The sequence below is a fragment of the Aethalodelphis obliquidens genome, unplaced genomic scaffold (assembly GCF_003676395.1).
Source record: "Aethalodelphis obliquidens isolate GAN/ISIS:26980383/991018 unplaced genomic scaffold, ASM367639v1 scaffold1, whole genome shotgun sequence".
NCBI classification, from domain to species: Eukaryota; Metazoa; Chordata; class Mammalia; order Artiodactyla; family Delphinidae; genus Aethalodelphis; species Aethalodelphis obliquidens.
In genome coordinates this window covers 78,037,928-78,062,297 of record NW_020837945.1, presented here as the reverse complement: position 1 = coordinate 78,062,297, position 24,370 = coordinate 78,037,928, and positions in this window count along the sequence as shown.

The following is a 24,370-nucleotide window of genomic DNA, read 5'->3' as shown; positions in this document are numbered from 1 at the left end:
AATAGCATGATATTTTTAGTGTTGAAAGGAAAAGCAAAACAAAACAACTAACCTAGAATTCTGTATCTGGAGAAATTACGCTTCAAATGGGAGGAAGAAATAAAGATTTTTCAGACAAACAAAAATAGAGGCAATTCATTGCCAGCAGATGTTCCCTGCAAGGAATGTTAAAAGAAATTCTTTAGGCAAGGGGAAAATGATGCAGGTCAGAAACATGAATCTACATAGATACAGGAACCAAAGTTCCAAGGCAAATCACTAATTCTAGGCCAAACACAGGAACACATAAAATTAACCTGGAACATCTTGCAGTGCCAGGAAATAAGGAAGTGCTCAAAAAAACCGAAAGGATGGGGCATGTCAAAGGAACAGAGAAGTCAATCTGAATGTGTTCCCAATGAACAAAGCTGGAATCATTTGAGTAACAAAACAAATAATGCAGTATTGGATTACAAATGAAAGTATAAAATAAATAGGCTAAGGCCATACTGATATGTATAAATGATTAAATAGATAAATAAACGGGAGAGATGGAACAATCTTCCTTACATAAGAATTACATGTAAGTGGGCTTCCCTGGTGGCGCAGTGGTTGAGAGTCCGCCTGCTGATGCAGGGCACACGGGTTTGTGCCCCGGTCCTGGAAGATCCCACATGCCGTGGAGCGGCTGGGTCCGTGAGCCATGGCCGCTGAGCCTGCGCGTCCGGAGCCTGTGCTCCACAACGGGAGAGGCCCAAAAAGAGAGAGGCCGGCGTACGGCAAAAAAAAAAAAAAAAAAAAAGAATTACATGTAAGAATACATAGATACACCCCCTTACAGAAACTGCAGGTTACATCCCCCTGCTCTTGGTTGTGGGCTGGACTTAGAAATTTGTTTCCCAATAATAAAGTATGGAAAGGAAAATTATAGTAACTTTACAGGAGAATACTTGGTGAGCTCTAACTTAATGAAGTGATCAAGGTTAACATCACCAGTGGTAAGTCATGTTGCTATCACTTACTTCCTGCAAGAAAGTGATGAGAAGCACACTTCACCTCTGTGATACTTTTCTCCAAAATCCAAAACCCCTGTAATCATGTAAAATTATATCATAATCATAAAAAAGCCATAAGACAAACCCGTATTGAGGGACATTCTACAAAATACCTGACCAGTACTATTCAAATCTATCAAGGTCTTGAAGAACAAAGAAGGGTGAGGGATTTTCAAACACCAGAAGAGACAAAGGAGAAATGATAGATAAATGCTATATAATATCTTGGGTTAGATCCTGAAAAAACTGGTGAAATTTGAATAAAACATGGAGTTTAATTAATAATAATATAGCAATGCTAGTTTTTAAATTTTAACAAAATTACCATGGTTATATAAGATGTTAACATTAGGGAGATCGAGGTAAAGGGTGTATAGGAATGTTTTGTACTATTTTCACAACTACATTTTATCTAAAAATTACTCCAAAAAATATTTATAAAGTAAAAGGCTGAAGAGAAGGTATACCATGTAAACATGAATCATAAAACATTTGAAGTGGTCGTATTAACTTCCAACAAATTAGATTTCAGGAAAAAAAATATTCCCTGGGATAAAGTGGTATATTTTATAAAGATAAAAAGTCAAATGTATCTAGAGGACATAAAAATCTTAATGTATATTTATCCAATAACAGAGCTTCAAAATACAAGAAGCAAAAACTAATAGAAGTAACACAAAAAAGCAAAAACTACTGGTAGTAATGAGTATATAAGGTTGTTTTCTCTAAGTCCCACTTATAGATGATTTCAATGTTCCTGTTTCAATGACTAACTGAAAGTAAATAAATAAGAATATAGAAGAACTGAACAACAATATTATCAATCAATTTGACCTAATTGATATTATTAAATACTTTCCCCAACAACAGCAAAGTGCATTTTTCCCCCAGTGCACATGGAACATACATCATGATATGTTGGGCCATAAATTAAGTCTCAATAAATATAAAAGGACTGAAACTATACAAAGTATTTTCTTTTGTTGCAATAGAAATAAATAAGAATGCAATAAGGAAAAGGATACATTGAATTTTCCCGAATGTTTAGAAATTAAGTGACCCACTTCCAAATAAGCCATTGATCAAAAAGAAATCACAAGGAAAATAGAAAACATTTTAAACTGCATGAAAGTGAAAACATGATACAACAATATGTGTGTGGGATTTAACTAAAGCAGCACGTAAAAGGAAATGTCTAACTTAAAATGCTTAAATTATATGAGATGTCTAAAGGCAATGCGTACATTTCCATAAGAAATGGGAAAAAAAGAGAAACCAAAACTAAGTAGGCAGAAGACAATAATAGAGAGTGGAAAGTGCTGAAAACAAACAACAGAAAAAAAATCAATGAAAACATAAGCGTCTCTTCAAAAAGATCGATAAAATTGATCAATCTGTAGTACTACAGATCAAAAGAAGGAAAAGACACAGCTTACAATTATCAAGATGAAATAGGGTACAGTACTAAGGATAATAAAAGTATAATAAGGCAATATTATGAGCAACTTTAGGGCAATCAATTTAACAACTTAGATAAAAGAACAAATTCTAGTTAAAAAGACTGACAGTCTAATGTGTTGGTGAGGTTATGGAATAACTGGAATTCTCACAAAATGTTAGTACACTCAACAGTGGGCATGAATCTCAAAACATTATTCTAAGGAAAATATGTCAAATATAAGACTCTGCACTTTATAATTCCATTTATATGAAATTCTATAAAAGACAAACTTATAGTGACAGAAAGAAAATCAGTAGTTGCTTGATGCTAGCTTGTGGACTTGGCACAAGGGAACTTTCTGTTATGTTGAAAATATTCTCTCTCTTAAGATGCTGGTGGCTATATGAACATATGCCTCTGTCAAAACCCACTGAACTATATAGTGAAATGCATGTATTTTCTTGTCATCAGAATGTACCTCAATAAAGTTGGTTTAAACTATTCTATTTTAGAAGTCAGAAGCAGGGGAAAAACAAACAGACAACACTTTCCTTGTCTTCCTCTTCTAGTAGCTCTATGAGGCAAATGAATGCCTCCAGCATCATAGGTAAAAGGATCAGTGTATTAAAAGAATGAATGAATCAATGAATAAGAACCATACAGAAGAGAAAAGCACATTAGTATATTGGAAAAATATTTTCCCCAATACAGTCTCTTACATTTTCATTTCTACAATAAACTTCTTTCTATACCTATCACCGATTCAGAAGAAACAGTCAATATATGTTTATAAAATTCCAGTATCATGTAGACAGCTTAACATGAAAGCATTTAGAGGGCTAGGAAGAATGGGTAGCCCAAGTTCTGCTCCCAGCACTGGGACTAGAAATCACAAGCCACTCGCATCATGTAGGTTACAATTTCCTCATTTGCACAATGTGGGATGGAACCTGATAACATCTTCGATTCCTTTTAGATCTAAGTTTCTGAGAAATCACAACATCAGTGTTCCTATCAAAAACAGGAGAGAAGAAACAACCCTCAACAAAGTAGCTGAATATAAATTAATTCTCAGATTTGAGAGATGACTAAAGGCAATTAAAACAAGCAAGAGCTGAAATAAACTATCAAACCTATATGTGATACGTTTCTTTAAAAGGAGTTTTTACCTTATTTTAAGTTTTGGATTTTTTGCTTTGTTTGGTTGAAGGGATTCATACCATTTCAAAATCAATCCTGGTATGTGTGCCTCCTGGTTTTTCTGAAAACTTGGGCTACTACAACAAAGGCATCAGGAAAGAAGATTATTTTCAAAGGAATTCACTACGCATATAGTTCTGGGAGTTTCTATTTTCGTTATTTCTTTTACTCAATATTTTAATTGTTTCTTTAGTGTCAAGGATGAGGGTTCAAGGGACCTGGCATAACATCAACATGCATTTCTAATTGAGTTTCAGAAATCTCGGGTAATAGAACCATTGGTGAAGATTACTTTGGAAGATTCATTTCTTCATATATCAAAGTTAACGGTGGCCACATATCACGTGATGTACCACACAGTACCCTCCTGCCACCCTTCAGAACCTAAATACTCTTTCCCACAGAGTATTTAGAGTGCTGAGAGTGTTAGTTGCTGAGTGCTCTCAGCTCAGACCCTTTCCTGGAACTGTCCGTTGGCTAAAGAGAGCTGCCTCACGCAAGGTCCTCACTTCTCCTTCCTAGAAGGAGCCCTCATTGAAAGAGTGCTCGAAGTGGAGGTATAAATGTCTAGCCCCTCACTCTAACTGGGACACCTCTGAAGGGTCAACCCAACTCCAAATCTTTCTGTAAGTCTGACTGAAGCCTTCGATGGGACTAGATTGCAATTCAACTTCCCTTCTGCCCAATCCTGCTTCTTTGCTCCCCTACAGGTGTTCCTCTCCAAAGCACTCCCCAGTTAGCTTTCTACTATAAATCTATGAAAGAAAAGAAATCTCTATTTTAAAAAAGAAAACAAAACACAACAAAAACAAAAAAACTCCATCTCATATGCTACTTCCTGGGGAACCCAAATTGTGAAAAAGGCCCAAACATGTTTCTTTACATTGTTCTTGTTTAGTTGGAGGACTCCCATAAGGAACTAACATGCCTGAAGTCCTCCATCCTGACACATCAAGATTCTAGCCTCATCTGTGGTTACATATGATCTCCTACATATGGTACTTAATTTCTGGGCGAGGTATCTATTAAAGTTAAACATATAGGGCTTCCCTGGTGGCGCAGTGGTTGAGAGTCCGCCTGCCGATGCAGGGGACGCGGGTTCGTGTCCCGGTCCGGGAAGATCCCACATGCTGCGGAGTGGCTGGGCCCGTGAGCCATGGCCACTGAGCCTGTGCGTCTGGAGCCTGTGCTCCACAGTGGGAGAGGCCCACATACAGCAAAAAAAAAAAAAAAAAAAAAAAAGTTAAACATATACATATACTTCAGGGATATACTCAATTGAAATCCACCTATATGTCTATGACACATAGTAGAATGTTCACAGGTGCACTATTTGTAATTGTCAATTGCTGAAAACTGAAAATACCTCTCAACAGTAGACTAGATAAATAAATTGTGGCATAGTCCCACAATGGAATATTATATACATCAATGAGAAAGAATAGTCTAAAATTACAACCAAAAATATGGGTGAATCTCACAACAAAGATGTTAAGTGAAAGAAGCCAGACACAGAGGGCATATGCATTTTATATATATATATTTTTTTGCGGTACGCGGACCTCTCACTATTGTGGCCTCTCCCGTTGCAGAGCACAGGCTCTGGACGCGCAGGCTCAGCGGCCATGGCTCACGGGCCCAGCCGCTCCGCGGCATGTGGGATCTTCCCTGACCGGGGCACGAACCCGTGTCCGCTGCATCGGCAGGCAGACTCTCAACCACTGTGCCACCAGGGAAGCCCATATGCATTATTTAATTTAAGTAGAGGACAAAGCAGAGAATATTTATCCCTACTGTCAGGATGGTGGTTATCCTTGGGGTAAGGAGAAAGTCACTAGAAGGAAGCACAATGAGAGGTCTGAAATTCTAGCAGTATTCTGTTTCTTATTCTGGATGCTGAGTGTTCACTTTGTTATAGTCATAGAGCACAGTTATGACACATATACTTACCTGCCGACATGCATGTTCTATATGCCAGCGCAATAATATATTCCATACAGTACGCCACTATTATAGTTCCCAAAAGTGCTTCCAAACATAGGATTTTATTTGAGCTTCTTGGAACTGGTGATGCAGAGACCATTATCATCATTTTAGAGACGAAGAAAATGAGGCTTTGAAAATTCAGTTTTAATTCAATTCAGCTAATACTTTTTAAACCCCTAATATGTGCCAGGAAGAGAGAACACACTGAATAGTAAGATATAAATAGTTTTTGCCGTTTAAAAAAAATGAAATAATTTACTCCCAGAGCATATGACTAAGTAGGATTATAGAACTGTGGAAACCAAAGGGACCCCAGACATCACCACAACTCTCCTTTGCTAGATGAGGGTGAGGCCAAGGGCATGGACTTTACAGTGGCCCTGATTTGGGTTAAATTTCTAGTTCCAACACAATCACTGGGTGACCCTAGGGGCAAGCTATCTACCCTCTTTCTGCCTCAATTCCTGGATCTGAAATGCAGTGCTTAAAATATCTACCCCAAAGCATGGCTCTGAGGGTAAATTTTTGAAATCTGGGATCACATCTAACATACCACCCAGCAACTAATAGTTCCAAGGTAGATTACTCTCCCTTCCCTCAAGGTGAACTGAGGTGAGTGGCTCAAAGTCCAACACCCTTTCTAGCATGTTTTTCTGCTTCTCTAAATATGTACAAACAAGATGTAAAGTGTTAGGTACACTGGGGGTGTGAGGGACATGCCACATAAGCCCTGTCCGCTTTCCAGGGAATCTGCCTGGGGAGCTTCTGTGTTTCATAACCTGCGGGTCTGGAGAGCCTCTGGCCCAACAGGGAGCCAGGGACTGTCCCTGGTGTTGACGGCATGGCCGTGAGAGTACAGATGAGTAATCCTTTCTGGGAGGAAAGCAGATACAGCAGCCTGGAAAGCACACGTTCGGGGAGGCTGAGTAGGAGAAAGAGCTTAGATGAGCAAAGACCACCATCCTTGGTGTGTGATGCAAAGCCTGGGGAATGTGGCTGAAACCAGTCCAGCCGCTGTCCTCACCATGCTCCGGAGCCCTCTGAGCCCTGGCAGCTGTTAACGGTGACTGATGCGTGACACCCTGACCTTTGCCGACACTGTCCTTCCTTCTTGTTTTTCATCCCCTGCTGTCCCTGTTTTCCACATACATGTGGATGGCATATAGGTCTATGGAAATGCTTGGGGAAAAATCTGTCTCCCCGATGCTTGCCCTAGGACTGCAATGAACCACTTGTTCAGGAAATTGATAGGAACTCTCATTCCAGTAAAACACTGCCTGCTTCTCTGCCAAAGTTCCTCCCCTGCCCCAGCCACTCTCCTTATGCCTTTAAAGGAGGGCCAGACTTTTCAAAGTCTCTTTCTCACCCATGAGGAAGCTCCCTTATATTTTAGAAAGCACCTTCATATCTGGTACTTCGTTTGCTCCTCATGACAGCCCTTTGGGGGAAGAGATCCAAGTTATCTCCTTTTCACTGCAGAATAAAGTGAGGTTCAGAGTGATCTCCTGAATGGCCCAAGGTTACACAGCAAAGTAGGTGGCCGTCAAAATTAGAACTTGAATCTACTGAAAACCAGCCCATTGCCTTACCCTATGCCGGCTCTCGAGTCCACAGATATCTCTCTATGGCTCCTACTGCTAGCAATCTGTTCTTTCCTAATTTGTACTTGTGCCAGAAAGCCTACCAGCAAGAAGGATTCCCTCCTGTACTCACCATATTCCAGTAAATTGAACTGAAGAAAGGGAGCACATGAGCCAAACAGACCACGTGGGGTAGCTTCAAGAATCGGCTTGACCGTCATATCTAGGAAGCTGTATCTAACGTCCTCAATCTGGGATTGCATCTCTCCCCTCCTTATGTTCTCATAGCACCCTGTGCACACATTTACACTGTATTTAAATCACCTACTTATGCATCCTCTCTCCACCTTACATATGAGATCCTTGAGTTCAGGGACCATATCTTATTCATCTTTTTATTTTCTGGCACCTGAACATGGTAAACAAATATGTTTGATTGAATGTAAAATAATGCAGTCAATGGTATTCAGAGTCAAAAGGTGTCTAAAAGGTAATGTACCTTGACCCTCATTTTACCGAGGAGGATACTGAAGCTTAGAGTGAAGAGGACATATTTAAGGTCAGAAAGAATAAGATGCAGGAACAGGACCACTTCTCCAAAGGCTCGTCTGTGCTGCTCAGTTCTGGGTTTCTACTGTAATGCTCAAGTTCTCTCTCCTTTCAAATCATCCTGTTTGATCATATCTGAAGATAATAAAAAATACTCTAATCTACATTGCTGGAGAAGTCGCCCCCTCCAGGAGTACCTCTGAGAATTCCTCAGAAATATTTACATGTTCTAGTCATCCAGACTGTGGCTAAAGCCAGCTCTTTGGTTTGCCTCCTGCAGTCTCACAGCCGCTTTTTTGGGCTACTCATCCTCCGCCCTTGCTAATTCCCCAAGCCATGGACATGTTCTTCTGCCATTCCCCAAGCATTGAGCATGAGGTGCAAAATATTTACCAAAGACATGCAGATAGCAAAAGGGAATTGCAAAGCCAGAATCGGAAAACTGGATATTGGCTATTAGACAGCAATGCTTCCTGGAGTCTGCCTGCCAAATCGTATCAGAAGGAGTTTATGGCTCCTGTGTTTATCCTCAGCTCCCGGCTGGCCTTCCACCACACTGTGAAGGTCTCTGCCAGGTCCCTTCCCTGAGTATCTGTACCTTGGCCCAGTTCTCATCTTTAGTCCTGCAAGAGGAAATCTAAAATGAACTTTTAATAAAGAAAGGAAAAATCTTCAAGAAGAGCATCTCACCCCCCAACTTCCATGATGCGTTAGGCAAAATCTGTCAAGGCAGGTCTGAGGAATTTGCATTTGTAATCCTTCACCAGCATTGGCTTCCCAAAGACCAAAAAGTAGGTACTTACGTGTACAACGAAAACTTTCTCAGAAGAGAGAGTAGTGTACCTCAAAGAAGAACTCTTGCTTCTTTCTTGAACCACAGTAAGAAAATTCACAGTAAGCTTAAAATACCTATTTTATTCCATTTTCCGCCAATCAAACATTCAGGTGTCCAGACCCAGAGCACTTTTCTCAAAACTTGAAAGCTGTCTGATCAGGTACAGATAGCCAATGGCAAATATTTGGAACCCGTGTGTATTATTAACAATAATTAACATTTACTGAGTGGGTACTATATGCCAGGGACTGTGCTTAGCACTTTACACGCATTTTTCTTTTTTAATCCTCCCAAAATCCTATGAAAAAGGCACAATGATGCATTCTGGGTGTGGTGTAGGGTGCGGTTGTTTTCGTGCCCGAATCCTACCATTCATCCCTCCTCCTCTCCAGGGTTCCCAGCCAAAGAGCATATTCACCAAAGAATCAGCCAAATAGGAAAGAAACTGCTGATATTAATAGTGTCTGGGAAAACACACAAAGGAAAACTCTTATGAAACAGAACTGGAGAAAACAGCTGAGGCCTGAGGCTTAGAAGCAGCAGACCTAGTGTCTACTCATTCAACCTTCAGCGTGAAGAAAGCCTAGAACAAAGTACAGAGTGTGGTCAGCTTCCTAAACCGATGCCAAGAGTGGAAAAGAAGGGTCATGAAATCTGACTTTAAGACATTGCCTTCTTCCCAATGATCCTCTTAAGTTCTGATCAATTACATGAACAATCCCTGCCCCTAGGAAAATTCCAATGAGGTCAGACGAAGGACTGTGGTGTAAGAGAAGTAGTAGAGGTGCTCCTACCGTAAGTCAAGGCAACTTAGTGAATACAGAGATTAGAGAGCCATCCATGGGTCCCCTTTCCGTACTTTACAGAGGAGGGAACCACAGCTTAGTGAGGTTAAGTATCTTGTTCACTATCGAATGGATAGACAGTGGTCTTCAAAGACAGGTTGTTTGGCTCCAAATCCTTCACTTTTCACAGCTGCCTAATAATACCACCCGTTGACTCTTGCTATCTTCTAATATATAGGGCCTAAACTCTTTGAAAGTTCTTCCCCATTACGTCTAGGAACCCCCAAGGACTAGCTCTCATTTGTGTTTCTGAATTTGGCTTGCCTTCAATACATCACACCTATCACTTCTTGTTTTCTCCTGCTCTGGAATCATTGAAGGTGTTACTATATGTGAAGCTGCCAACTTGTTCTTTTTCATGGTGTTTGGAGACCTACTACTGGGTTTCCCTGGGATCCATCTGTACCTTTGCTGGCACCTGTACACTACAAGTTTCAAGGGGCCCAAGGGGTCTGGAGTCCTCTGGTACTAAATGCATTTTGGCTTCTATGCAAAAGTAGGGACAATTCCCTCCTTAGTATTTCTTTGACACAGGCTCTGAGGAAGTGTCACAGGGTGCCTGAGAGTTTTGGAGAAATCTTTAGAGTTTCTGTTTGCAACGTCAGACACTGCCTATGAGACAGGTCAGGATGACCATGACCGAGGCAGTGTGCTGCTCGGTCATCCCTTTCCATTTCTGTGTCTGATATTTTGAATCAAATGTCCTTGTAATTTATTTCTTGTTCCCATCCCCAAGATGTCAAGATTTTGTAAGGCATATCTTAATCCAAGAACAGACCCCCTTTAATTCAATTGGGGAGGCTTATCAAGTCTTGAAACTATTGCACTCATCTTTAGAGATAGCTACATGCCTCTCATTATTAATATGCAAGAAAGGGGAAAATAAATGTGAAGGGACCATGTTGTTACTGGCCCTATAAATGCTACTAACTCTCCTACACATCACACCTTGGGAGCATGTGAAAGGCAGGCATGGACGATAGTGCTTCTTTTGGATGGTTGCTGAGGACTGGACTTCTGACTTACCAGAGTTTCCCTTACTGCTTATCCACTCTGTCTCTATCACCTGGCTCTTTCTTCTGTCCTTATAATGCTAACTTGTTCAGGGTGCCTCACTGGATAGATACACACTTCCCCCAAACACACAGCTCTCACCTATGTAATCACCCATACTTCTGAATTAGAGACTTTTCTATCATTTTCTTTTTGAGATGGACTCAACATCTCATAGCCCTAAAGCAGGGAAAGCGTTATTACCTACTTCTGATGTTTGAATGCTCAAGTTTTTAACCGTTTGCTGGTCTGTAAACAGAAATAGAAAACAAAATTAATAACCGGATTTCTGGTATATCACATCAGCATGACTTAGGAAAGAAAAGGGTTACTTAATAAGTTCCTTCAATCCTCTCTTGCTAAGCACCTACTCTAAGGAAGCTTTTGCCATGGAATGGTAGTAGTGAGCCCGGAGAGCTGGGTAAGACACAGGACTTCAAAGAGTACTAATAGAGAAATAGACAGGTACTGAATTCCATTCAAAATCATGTACATAGATAATACGTACCTATAACAGGAATGACTACAGCTGAAGGCAGTATGATGTAAGGGCCATTACAATACATAAGAAGTTGCTTATTCCAGTTGAGGCGATCAGGAAGGATCTGTGAAATTTTGATTACATTTTGACACATGACAACTGGGGAAGGGTGTTATTCAAAAAAATGGTATTATTCTTTCAAGGACTCAAGTATTTACAAGTGGAGAGCTGAATTTGGTGTTCAGTTTGACCTGAATGTAGAATTTGTTTAGAAAAAAAAAAAGTGAATATAAGCATAGACACATACTCTGGGGATAGAAATGGAAAGCTTGGTTTCTGATGCCCAAAATTTCAAACTCCATCTCATAGGCAGTGAAAGAATCTTTGAAGGGTTCCGATGAAGGGAGCTCTGTGATTAGAAAGTGATTTTAAAGAACCTATAGGCAGTGTGGAAAATAAAATGGGAGACAGACAAGAACAGAGGTAAGGAGAGTAGTTGGAATTCTCTTTGAACAGCAGCCTAGCGGTCATGCAGAAATGTACAAAAAAAAAAAAAGAATCCTTGTGGGGTAAGCCTTTATTATGCATAACATCTACTTCTTGTTATCTTCTTATGGAATCCATTTTATCTCATTGCAAAAAGTTGGAAAAATACTGAAGAAAAGAAAATTAATCCACAACTCCCCAATTAAAGGAACACAATAGTTTATATTTGTGTTTATTTACTTCTAATCTTTTTGTCTGTGGAATTGAATTTTCCAGGGTCAAGATTATAACACACATTTAATAGTGTTTTTTAAATTATTATAAGCATTTTCTATACATGTTAATTATTGTCTTAATCATCATTTAGAAAAATGACAGAAAATTGAATAGAAAAATTTTCTTAAGTGATTATAACTGTTAATCATATTTTTTAAAAACTGAAAGGTATAAAGGCACAAGGAAGACAACAAAATTCAACTATAAAACCATCATTTAAAGATAAGCAACACTGAGTATCATTGAAGTACATTTTACACATAAAAATACATTAAAAATTGGAATAATACTGTATAAAATAGTTTAGAACTTTTTTTGCTTGTGATAAAAAGCACTTAGAAGTGGTTTAAATGTTGTATAATATTACATCTTAGAGATATATCATTATTCATATCTGACAATAGCGATAATAATTTATTCATGATTTAGAGCCAAAACTACACTCAAAGGCGGACTATTTCTTAATGCTTGCATTACAAATCAAAAAAGAAAGTAACCAAGTATAAAAGATAATAAGTTAGATAGACAATAATAAAACAAACTTGAAAAAAATATTAGGAAGGATTAAATGGAGATAAAATCAAATACCAATGGATTGGGAAACAGAAAAACAATACACTTAGTAAATAAATAGAGTTGGCAACACTGCTCTTTGAAACTAACACCTTTTGGTTTTTTCAGTCTTGGGTTCTTATTCCAGCTCCACTGACAACTGTCTCTGGAGAATATCCTTACTCAGGCCTAAATCCTGGCTTCCCTTACTCCACTCCATACCAGTGACTTAAAAAAAAAAATCCATAAATATGCAATTCATTTGATGGAGATTAAATAAATATATCGAGTTTTGCAAAATTAAGTTGTTGTTATTTCAATTTAAAAAATAATTTAGCCTAAGTTTAAATATATCTTGGGAAAGTCAGATCTCATATATGAAAGTTATATCTCAAAATCCCAAGAATACATTCTGGAGTTACAAGCCCTTGCACAGGCCATAAATTTGGGGAAAGGTCTTAAACTTTCTTCTTAGATGATTTCTGTGAGGAACAAAGTAAACAGATGAATGTGTTGTTTCACAGAGGAGGCAACTGAAAGAGTAGCTTAGTCAAGGCATCATAACTTGAGCCCAGTGGCAAAATCCTGCGTTCGTATTGTTTCTCCATCATTTACTACCCTATGGACTTGGGTGAACTAATCTCTCTGCACCTGTTTCTTCAACTGTAACATGAAACACTGAGGATGCTCTGCTTCCAGAAGACTCTGAAAGGCTGGAAGAGAAAATACCATTTTGAAAAGCATTTACCAGCAATAACTTTTAATGATTTTACTATCCAAGACATTCATCTTTTCTTCATATCCTGTTTTTTTTAAAAAAAATATCTTTACAGGCCTAGTCTGCTGAATTTATAAAATTAGATTTGGACAAGACACCAAGAACCAGCATAGTACAAAAGCACATTTGGAATTATGAACGTGGTCCACGGGTATGATGTGAATTTTTTTTAACTTTTTATTTTATATTGGAATATAGTTGATTAACAATGTTGTGATAGTTTCAGGAGTACAGCAAAGTGATTGAGTATACATATATATGTATCTATTCTTTTTGATGTGACTCCTTGCCTCAGTGTTTACAGCTTCGTATTTCTCCACAACCTGACTCGAATCTTCCTTATTGAGATTAAACTTTGAGATCAGAAATTTTTCCTATGAGAAAAAGGCAGTCATGCCTAAATCTTCCTTATGTTTAACTGTAAGAAACTCTTTTGCTTATTAGTCATTCATTCAGTAAACATAAAAATTTGCTTGATTATCCACTTCATTAATGCTCTGCAAGATACAAAAATAAACAAGACATGGTTTCTGCCCTTGGGGCCTTTGCAACTTAAAAGTGAGGAACTCAATACAAAGCCCAGAAGAAAATAGATATGACTATTCAGAGAAAGATTTCATCTGAATTGAAGCTGAGCTACTTCTTTGGGAAAGTGATAATTGAACTATAACTTGAAGAATGTAGAAGTGTAGGAGTTTTATGGGATGGTGGAGGGTATCCATGCTTGAAGTGAGATAGGCCATGAAGCCTTGTTCCTTATTCTAGGTGATGAGAGTGTTTTAGATTACTGTGAAAACTTGTCACGTGACACAACCTGTGTTTTAGGAATATTATTTTGGCCCCCATGCGAGAGAGAAGAGGCAGGAAGGTGACGGTGGCATAGATCCCTTCCTACTAGGACAGAGATGGGAGGGCCTGGAGAGAAGTGACGCCTAGAGGGAAGTGAGGGGCCTGTGAGTCTCTGCGTGTTTAGCAATTACTACCAGCAGGAAGCTTTCTCTTTCATTGGTGCCGTCTCAGAGATGTGAAACTCAGTTTGCTGGCATGGATACACCTTTATTTACCTTCTCTAAAGCAGCTAGCAGGTTCCATACAAATGATGTCTTCTCGGCATGTTAGATTGTTGAGATATTTTCTATCCTCAGTGGGTAGATAGCCATGTCTGACTAAATCTGGGAAATCTTGCTGCCTGACTGCAGTAATGCTTTCCACAGAAGCCTTAGATTTGGCCATGTGCTCGTGTCTTTGTAATTGTCATCGCTGCTGTAATAAACTCAAAATGTGTCACTCGCTCTGGACACACCTAACCCTCTGCCTAGCTGTGAGCTCATGCGGGAAAACACCAGCGCCTATCCCCACGGAAAGACTGGGAGTTTAATTGGCTCCAAGATTGGAAGCCAACTAATGTTTGAGCAATTTAGACAAAATGGCTACTTTTAACCATGGTATCAGTAGAACCATTTCTTTTTAAGTCATTTAAAGGGGAATGGTTGCAGTTTATTTTAGGAGTAATCCGTTTTATCATGAGTAGTATAATGTTCCTGAGTACAGATTCGTTATTTTTGAAGTTTGAGCCTTGCTCTTTTCTAAGTTTCCTTTCTGTGTCAACCTCTAGCTAATACTGTGTAGTGTTTAGTGATTGATTTTGCTATATTTCTGTCTGATCTAAATTTAGAAATGAGCATAAGAAAGATAAAATAGAAATATTTAATTTATTTATTTGTGTATTCATTCATTCCAAAAAACGATTGATGATTCCCTACCGAGTTCCAGGCATTGTACCAAATGCCAGACGTGGAGTTAACATGGCCTTTACCCTCCAGAGCTTCCATTTTCATAGGAGTCTAAGGCACGTACACAAATATCTCTGCTATAATTCCTAATGCTGTGTGGGTCTATGAGCAAAATACTGGGGCAAAGAGAAGAGAATATTTATTCCATTAGAAGAATGTAAAAAATATTCACAAAGGATATGACATTTTAGATGGGTCTAAGAAACGAGTGGGGTTTGAACAGGAAGAAATGGCAAGAACATTTCAGAATGAAGAAAGAGCGTGAAAAAGTGAAAGTGAAAGGTGTCTTTAGGAAGGCAGCATGGACAAGTAGGAAGAGCACAGAGATACAGATCTGTGTCTGAGCCCTACTCACCCCTCTGAGATTTGGGGGTCCTTGAACAAGTTGCCCAACCTCTCTTGAAAACAGAGATAGTACCCATCTGGAAATGTATTCTTTGATTAAATATGAAAATATATGTAAAGCACCTGGCACCCTGGGACTATTGGGTAAATGTAGTCTGATGCTATTCCAGAGGGCATAGCATCTGATGCTATAGGATGTGTGGATGAGAGTGGAGAGGTACCCACGATTGGAAGCACTGGTTGGGACCAAATCAAGTAAAGGGGAGTAGTTTAGATTTTATTCTGAAGGCAATCAGCAGTCATCTATTTTTGAATCAGGTCTTGGCCAAGGTCAGATTTTTGTCCTGCAGAGATCAAACTGGGACAGGGAGGAGAATAGATTGAGGGAGAGTGAAGCTAAGCTTCGACTGGAAGACTATTGAAGTGATCCAGGTCAGAGAAGCTGGGATATAAACTCTGCACTGGCTGTGTGTTACAAGAGCGGAATGGACCCACAAGAAATGTCATGCACACCCACAGACCAGCTTGGCAGCGTTTAGCAACTACTGAGCCTGGAAGTAAAAAATCCCAAATTATCTCTCAAGGAAGCTCTGAGAAGTGTAGGCAACTTTGTATTTTCTTTTGCAGTAGCACCAATACATCTGCTTACTTGTCCAGCTGCTTGGAATTGGAAGAAGCTAAATCCACATGGAGAGGAACATGGCTATTTTCTGCTGCTAAGTCATTCCTAGGCACGTGGGAGTGTAGAAAGAATTTAACTGTGCCCTCTCCTAAACCTTTGGTATTTATTGACAGGTTCTTGACTTATTGGGAGAGGGAGTTGAATCATCTAGTAGAAGCCTCTCTTACTTTAAGATCAAGAAACTGAACTCAGAAATAAGAAATGACATAGCTGACAATCAGAATGTACAAAGAACCAAAGCCAGAACTCAGACCCAGGTTTTTTATTCTTAGCCCTTCACACTCTTCTTTTTCTTTCTTTTTTTTTTTTTAACTCCCTTGATATGACAAATTGCTGAGAATGCAAGCGGACATCTCTAATAGCTGAGGGGTGAGTGTTAACTTTGTCCACCTCCATCTACACAGAGGTGAACTGTTTAGTTTTTGAAGCTTAAAAGCTGGTTGAAGGTCAATCAAATGGAGCCAAAGCACCTTGTAGTTTATATGTAAATTAATAGTAAAAATTAGTTGATTTATGAAAAAAATACAAACCTACAGGGGCATATTGCTGGAGTCAAGTCATGCAAAATGTTTCTTTAGTTTTCTTAGTTTTGATAACAAATTCATGGGGACTTTGTTACAAAATCAACTACAAGTTCCAATTAGAATTAGCTCAAGGATTGTTCTCCGTGAATGGAAAATGTTGATTCCTCCAAATTTGAGGTATATTAGCAACAGAACTATTATTAAAATACATTTAAAGCTAAAGTCCTCTGTCCTTTACAGTAACTCATCATTTATCCTTTTTGCTTGGGAACAAAATATTATATAAAACATAATTCTAAATTATTGATAATTATCTTTTCAAGGGTCATTTAAACAAACATTTTGGATGTTAATCACTTTACCTATTTCTTACATAGTATATTTGGGAACCATTCCAGAATGGTTGGTTGAAATCATCATTATGAATATAGATTCACCAAATTTTAGATCTGAAAGTGTCCTTAGATATGACCTACTACTTGTGATCCCCTATGTGATGAACTATATGTAGTGTGGTCATGTCATCTTCCAGTGGGATAGGTAGAATGAATACAGACATACTGGGGGCCTCTAGTCTGAAGGTGGAGCTATTTATTGTATCCTCAGGGAGCTAAGAATATTTAATGTAGAAGAAAATTTTAAAAGTTGGCCAAATGCAAAGTGCAATAAAAAACCCATTGCTGTCTGGGGCAGAGGAGAAAGCAATGGACTTGAGAAAAAAGAGATCTGGGTTCTAATTCCAGTTCTGTCACTGCCTTGGATTAAGTTTCTCTGTCTGGGGTTGTTGTTGTTTTTCTTTGTTTGCTTCAGTTATCTCATTTGTAACCAGATGATCACTATGAGTGTCCCTTTCAGGTCTGACCTATGATTGTGTGATTCTTCTGTTGAGGGTAGGTTACTTTAAACAGAGCTCAGGATAGACTGAGTGGTGAGTAGCCCAATTTAACTCAGAAAATCAAATATTCAAATTCACTATTATTTTAACCTGTTTTTTTTTTTTATTTCAAAGTGACATTTAGTGAGCACTTACTAAGTGCCAGAGTATGTGCAAAGCACATTAAATGTGTTCACTCATTAAATCTTTCAGCTCTATATGAAGTAGGTACTATTTGGTCTTAGTGACTTCTTAGCATCATAGGATATTTTTGTCATGTATCTAATAGGAAATTTAAGCAGGCTTGCTAGTGTTACTGTAAGCAGGATGTGAATCCAAGACAGCCATCTGAAAGCATTACCAGAGCATCTTTCTTGACTAGAAAGAGTTCATTGGCCACACATGTCCCTGCCCTGACCAATGGTATACCCTCCTGCCAGAGTTACCAGTATCACTAGGTTGGAAACAAGTCTTAGGAAGTTTACATCATCCCTATATTTTTGAAGTTACTAAATGTGAAAAATATCATGACCTCAGTGTTCCCTTGCTGAGCTGGATTCATAGCATTACCACCACCACCTGCTCTTCCAAAGGTTTCCATTTAATGCAGGTTTAAAAATAAGGGCTCTGAACTCCGTCTTGCTTTCTTTAGAGAAAAGGTGTAAGTCTGGTTGGAGTGTTTAAGAAATTTCAGGGTGATGCAGTGGAAAGAACTTGTCTCTGCCACATGACCTTGGACAAGTCAACTGCACAGGCTTTCTATTTCTCCATCTCTAAAGCAGTGGTTGAATAAGGCAATTTGGTTGGAGAAAAAGGGAACCTGGATTAGATTATGTTTCAGTTTATTGATCTTTAACATCCACACAACATCTTTAAAAACTAAAATGCACAATACTTGGTAAAACATGGACTGGCTAATGAAATGCTTAAAGCAGATAATTAAAAACTATTAAATCCCCTTTGTATCTTCCTCCCTCCCTTCCCTTCATTATTTTCCTTTCTTCCTTCCTTCTTTTTTTTTTTCCCTTTTTCCCATCCAGGCACTACTCTGGATGATAGGGATACAGTTGTGAATAAAATAGATAAGGCTACTCCAGTCATGGAACACACATTCTCGTGGGGAAAAAAAAGGCATAACAAGTAACCCAATAAATAAGTAATGGAAAGTTATAATAGGGGGTCATGAAGAGAATACAATGGGAAAATGGATTTAAAAGTACTGGTTGCAAGTAGGGACTTCTACATTTTAGAGAGGGTGGTTGGGATGGGTTTCTCTGAAGAGAAAGCATTTTGCTGGAGATCTGAATGGTGAAACTGAGTTCACATTTTTCTGAGAGGAGAACATCACTGACAGAAGACAGGGCACATGCAGAGGAGCTAGAGAAGGCATGAGCATGGCCAGTTTAAAGAACAGAAAGAAGGCCTAAGGTCAGGAGCATGGTGAACATGAAGGACAGTGGAAGGAATGAGATCAGAGAGGTGGGCATAAGCCAGACCATGCAGAACCTGTAAAGGACTTTGGTCTTTATTCCAAGCATACTTGAAAATCATTGAAGTGTTTTAAGTAGAGGTATGATATATTTCACATTTTTGAGCTACTGCTCTAACTGCAATGGATTAAGAGTAGAAGCAGAAAGACAAATTAGAGAAAATATAATGCGTGGTTCAGGATCACTCAAAATCCAGGAACCTGGGAAATGTTGGAAGAAGTGAAACTTGAACAGGGTTCTGGTTTGAATGCATCCAGTAACAGGCGACCCGTTATCTGTGAAGGCAGCCTACTCTGCTTTGAGACAACTATCTCTCAGAAACTACATGCTACAATCAATCACAGTATACAATAAGTGCTCAGTAAGTGTTATTTCTCCCATTTTTGCTCTGTACTATTCATGCATCTGTCCTAGATTCATCCTTCGAGGTCACACATGATGATTCGAGGACTCTAATTAGAACCCACTGAGTGTACAAAGACTACTGAACATTTCAGTTTCCTTTAATCAGTCTAATTGTGCACAACTTTATACTCGCTTAGTGAGAGAGCCATTACTGCTCCCCAGCAGCCTAATTACCATAGGTGTACAATTCTTGTTACACACACGCTCGGATTGTGCTGTGATCAAACGGTTATGACGCTTTGCCTATCCATACAAAGTGAGAAGGGTCTGGGTGTTGGTGACTTTAGTCTGCTAGCTACTAGAGAAAGAAGAATGCCCCTCAAGCTAAACCAGGTAGATTGGCTTTGAGTAGCATTAGTCACAGGGTGAACAGAAGACAGCCTGTGCTAGGTGAAAGGGGCATGGTTTGGCTATATGGAGGCAGACGGGGTCCTGGAAAGCAAAGTAGCTAGGCAAGAGGCCAGTACCCTATAGCTGCAGTACAGCTGTTTGGGGAGACTAGTTGGGCAGTGGCTCAGGGCTATAATTTTTAGAGCCCATTAACTAATAGAATCATCAGATATCCGTACTATGTAAGCTAGATATTTTTTCTGTTTCTTGTCATTTGTTATCTTCCAATTGGCCTTTAGTATTAATAAAGTCATTTTGAACAATTCCATCTTATCTCAGCTATTTAGCAGGGTACCAAGAGATGGGGTATGGAATGACATTTGGCCTAGAACTTTGACGGGAATGTACCTCATTTCTGAAATGTGGCATTAGGAGGGAAGGGGTCAGCAGAAGTCCCCAAGGGCATGGTGGTGGACTAATGGTGATCCTTTTCTCTGTTCTTTTCCAGGTAAAGTTCTTCTTTGATTCTTTTTTTTTTTTAATTAATTTATTTATTTTTGGCTGTGTTGGGTCTTCGTTTCTGTGCAAGGGCTTTCTCCAGTTGCGGCAAGCGGGGGCCACTCTTCATCGCGGTGCGTGGGCTTCTTACTATCGCGGCCTCTCTTGTTGCGGAGCACAGGCTCCAGACGCGCAGGCTCAGTACGTGTGGCGCACGGGCTTAGTTGCTCCGAGGCATGTGGGATCTTCCCAGACCAGGGCTCGGACCCGTGTCCCCTGCATTGGCAGGCAGATTCTCAACCACTGCGCCACGAGGGAAGCCCTTCTTTGATCCTTATACCTTGTGTTTTGCTTTACATAAGTGAAGACATTTCCTTTGCATCCTCACCATCCTGATCCATCTTCTAAACAGATGCTCCAATTTGGTTGTTTTCAAAAGTGGGGTCCCCAGGCCAGGAGATCAGCTATGTCTGGGGATTGCCAGAAATGCACATTCTTAGACCCTAGTCAGACCTTCTGAATGTGGCACTCTTGGGGTTAGGGCCTGGAAATTTCTGTTTAACACACCACTCCAGATGATTCTAAAATGCATTAAAGTTCAAAAATCCCTGCTCAAATTAGTCCTAAAATAAGGAATGTAGAAGAGTTCCACACTTCACCTGGGTGAGGGAGAGCAGGACTTACTTCACTTAGTATGATAATCTCTAGGCCCATCCATGTTGCTGCTAATGCTATTTCATTATTTCATTCTTTTTTATGGCTGAGCAATATCCCATTGTGTATATTTACCACATCCTCTTTATCCATTCATCTGTTGATGAACACTTAAGTTGCTTCCATGTCTTGGCTATTGTAGTGGAAAACAGTATGGAGGTTCCTTAAAGAAAACTAAAAATAGAGTTACCATATGAATCAGCAATCCCGCTCTTGGGCAAAAGACAGAAGCTCTAATTCGAAAAGATATGTGCACCCCAATGTTCATAGTGATACTAGTTACAATGAAATAATGCTATTATACTTCGAACATTGGGGAAACTTATGGTTACCAATGAGGAAGAGGTGTAGGGATAAATTGGGAGCATGGGATTAACATATGCATACTACCATATATAAAATAAGCAACAAGGATTTACTGTATAGCACAGGGAACTATATTCAATATTCTGTAATAAACCACAATGGAAAATGATAGAAAAAAAGAATATAGATATATACATATATATGTATAACAGAATCATTTTGCTGCACACATGAAACTAACACAATATTGTAAATCAACTATACTTCAATAAAAAATTAAATTAAAAAAAATGTTTCCAAATGATACATACTAATATGGAAAAATATATACTAAAAAATTAGAACAGCAAAATATAAAACTGATATATTTGTAATAGTTCTGGTGTTTTAAACAAATATGACTAGAGATTGTATTAGTAAGATGTATATGTACAGAAAAAATAGAAGAGAATGTACCCACACTTTAAAAGTATTAATCTCAGAGTAATAGTTTAATGGTGACTTTTACTCTTGCTTTTCTTTCTTGCTCAACATTTTTTCAATGAATTAATTTTTTGAACTTCATTATTTAAAAAAAAAAAAAGCTGATGGGTGCATATCTTTTCAAGCACACCCATGCTGGTTCCTTATTTCAATATTAGTATTCAACTGCTGGATAAGCTCAGGAAATCTAACCTCTCTATGCCCTTGTGTCCTCCATCCTTATCTGGGATATTAATCTATGAGTGCAAAGTGGTTTATTTGCATAAAGAACTCTGCCAGTATTAAGAACCATTATTAAATATGATTATTAACTATGAAATTTCTTGTTTCCAGTTTTATATCTCAGCACTATTAAGTTCTAAAAGAGGAAGGTAGAACTTTATTTTTCATCAAATAAATCCTAAGTTGCTGTGTTTTTGCATATTTATTCTTAATTTATACAACAGTAATAGATGACTACTTTAGGGATTATCAAGAGCTTCCCTCTCATGATTCTGTAATCAAGTCCTTTTCTTTTTCAACATGGCTCAGCTAAAGAAGAATGTTTTGTTCTCGTAACTTTTAAGAAATATATGTAAAAACTGTTGTTCGATATCAAATAATAAGAATTAGAATAATAGTAATAATAAGCATTATTATCAAGAGAAATGCTAATGTCTACAGCTGTACCTCATCCATTAAAGAGGGAACAGAAAAAGGCAACTGTGAACTACTGGGAATATATTCATTCATTAACTCAAAAAATATTCACTGAGTGCCCACTATGTGCCAGGGACTGTGCTAAGCATTGTTGTGAAAGCACGTCCTGAGGTTTATAGTCTAACAGAAGTTATAAAACATTATTTGATGTTAGCCATTGGAACTCAGATGGAAGTAAAATAGGAAATTGGATCAGAAGACAGTTATAGGGCAATGGTTATGAGCATTTAGAAGAGAAACATTACATTGCCACTGAGATTTAAATTTTTTTTTGGAATTCAGTGTTGGAGAGATGATGAAGGGGAGATCATCCAAAAGAAGCATAAGCAACGACTTTGGGGTGGGAAATGGTGTCACATGTATGGGAAACACAAATGGTTTTCTTTTGCTAAAGAATATATCCTTCCTTAGAATGCTATTATAAGATTTAGCTTATATGCTCTCTAGAATAGCATATAGTCAGACCTCAGTACATGGGGAGTCTTTTGATTACTATACTTGTAGTAGATCTGTTTGGGAGAGAAGAGGAATATAGTTTGGCTGCCCTGAGAACTGCTTCTGCACATCCACATATTCCCCCGAGCCCCAAACCAACCAACCAAACAAACAAATAAAAAAATTCAACTTGAAAAATCCTAAGAAATAATGCATTTTTAAAGTATGTTCTCTTGAGTAGGTCATAGAGGAATTTTCCATAGCCCACACACCGAAATTTTCAGAAACGTTCTATTGCTCCCTTTCTTCTATGTCTGTCTTCTTTGTGTGATGAGGATCCTCCTCACCAAAAGAGTGAGCAGGAAGTGGAGTCTTCCCACCACTGCCCCCACCAGCTGGAGCAGGAATTTCACTCCAGGAAACATTCCCATCATTCCCGTGGTACTCTGGTGAATAAGATTATCTGTCTTCTCTAGAGAAGGAGCAGAAAGAGAGATAGAAGAGGGAAATGGGGAGTGGACAAAAGTTTCTTCTAAGATGTTCTAGGTAGGGTCCCAAGGGCTTACACTGTGTTACTTATTCAATCCTCCCATCATGTGGTAGGAGGTAGGGCTGAGACCCAAATTCACCCCCATCTTCTTTCAGAATATTTTTTAAAGAGCTAAATGATGAATGAGAGTGTGGGGGTAGAGAACTTGACAGAAAATTGCTGTGAAGGGAGAAAAATATTTGAAGACTGATTTCTTTTTTAAATCATTGTATATACTAACTGGTGATAATCTCTGACCTTTCATAGAGAACAGTGAAAGGATAAATAAGGAAGAGTAACACAGGAGGCCAGCAAAGGAGCTGAGGATTATAGATGTGATTTTCTTCAGGAGTTTTGATGCTAAGGAGAGGTTGCTTTGGCAGTGTGGCAACTCTGAAGGAAGGTTTGTCACCACTTTTTTCAGATGGGAAAGGTGGACCTCCTTTGTGAACCCAGAGAAGAATTCAGACCCTCTGAAACAGTGCCTTTCAATCTAGGCTGTAAGTTAGAATTCTGGAAGGATTTAAAATACACAAATGCCCACCCCTACCCCAGCTCCTCTGTAATGGGTCAGGGGTCAATCCTGGCCTTCAGTCTCTTCTAAAGATCCCTACCTAATTCTAATGTGCAGTCGGGGTTGAGAACTCTTCTTTAAAGAGGTTGAAGAATCAAAAGAAAGAGGAAATGATCCTCACAATGAGTCAAATATCTATGAACAAAATAACCAATAATTTTCTGATATTTATCAGAAATTTCATATATATCTAAAACACCTATATAATCCAAAAATACTTTTTATTTTTATTTCAGTAAGTATTCCTGATGGTAAAAATTGTTTAAAAGAGAATGTGACAAGATAACAGATGTCTTTGGGTATATAGGTGAAGTTTTTTGTTTGTTTGTTTCTTTATATTTGTTGGTTTTTCCAAAACAGATTTAGAATGTGCTAATTTTATCAGAAGATACAAATAAGACACAAAGCAAAAATCTGCATACTGAATCATTTTACCTACATTCTCTAGAAATATATACCTATAATTACATGATAATTTGAGAGAGAGTCCTATGAGAAAAGATCGTTCAAACATAATAGCAATTCAAACTTAAAAAAAAATTCACCATTGACTTCAGATATTATTTGCCTTTCTTAATAAAAAAATCCATTCA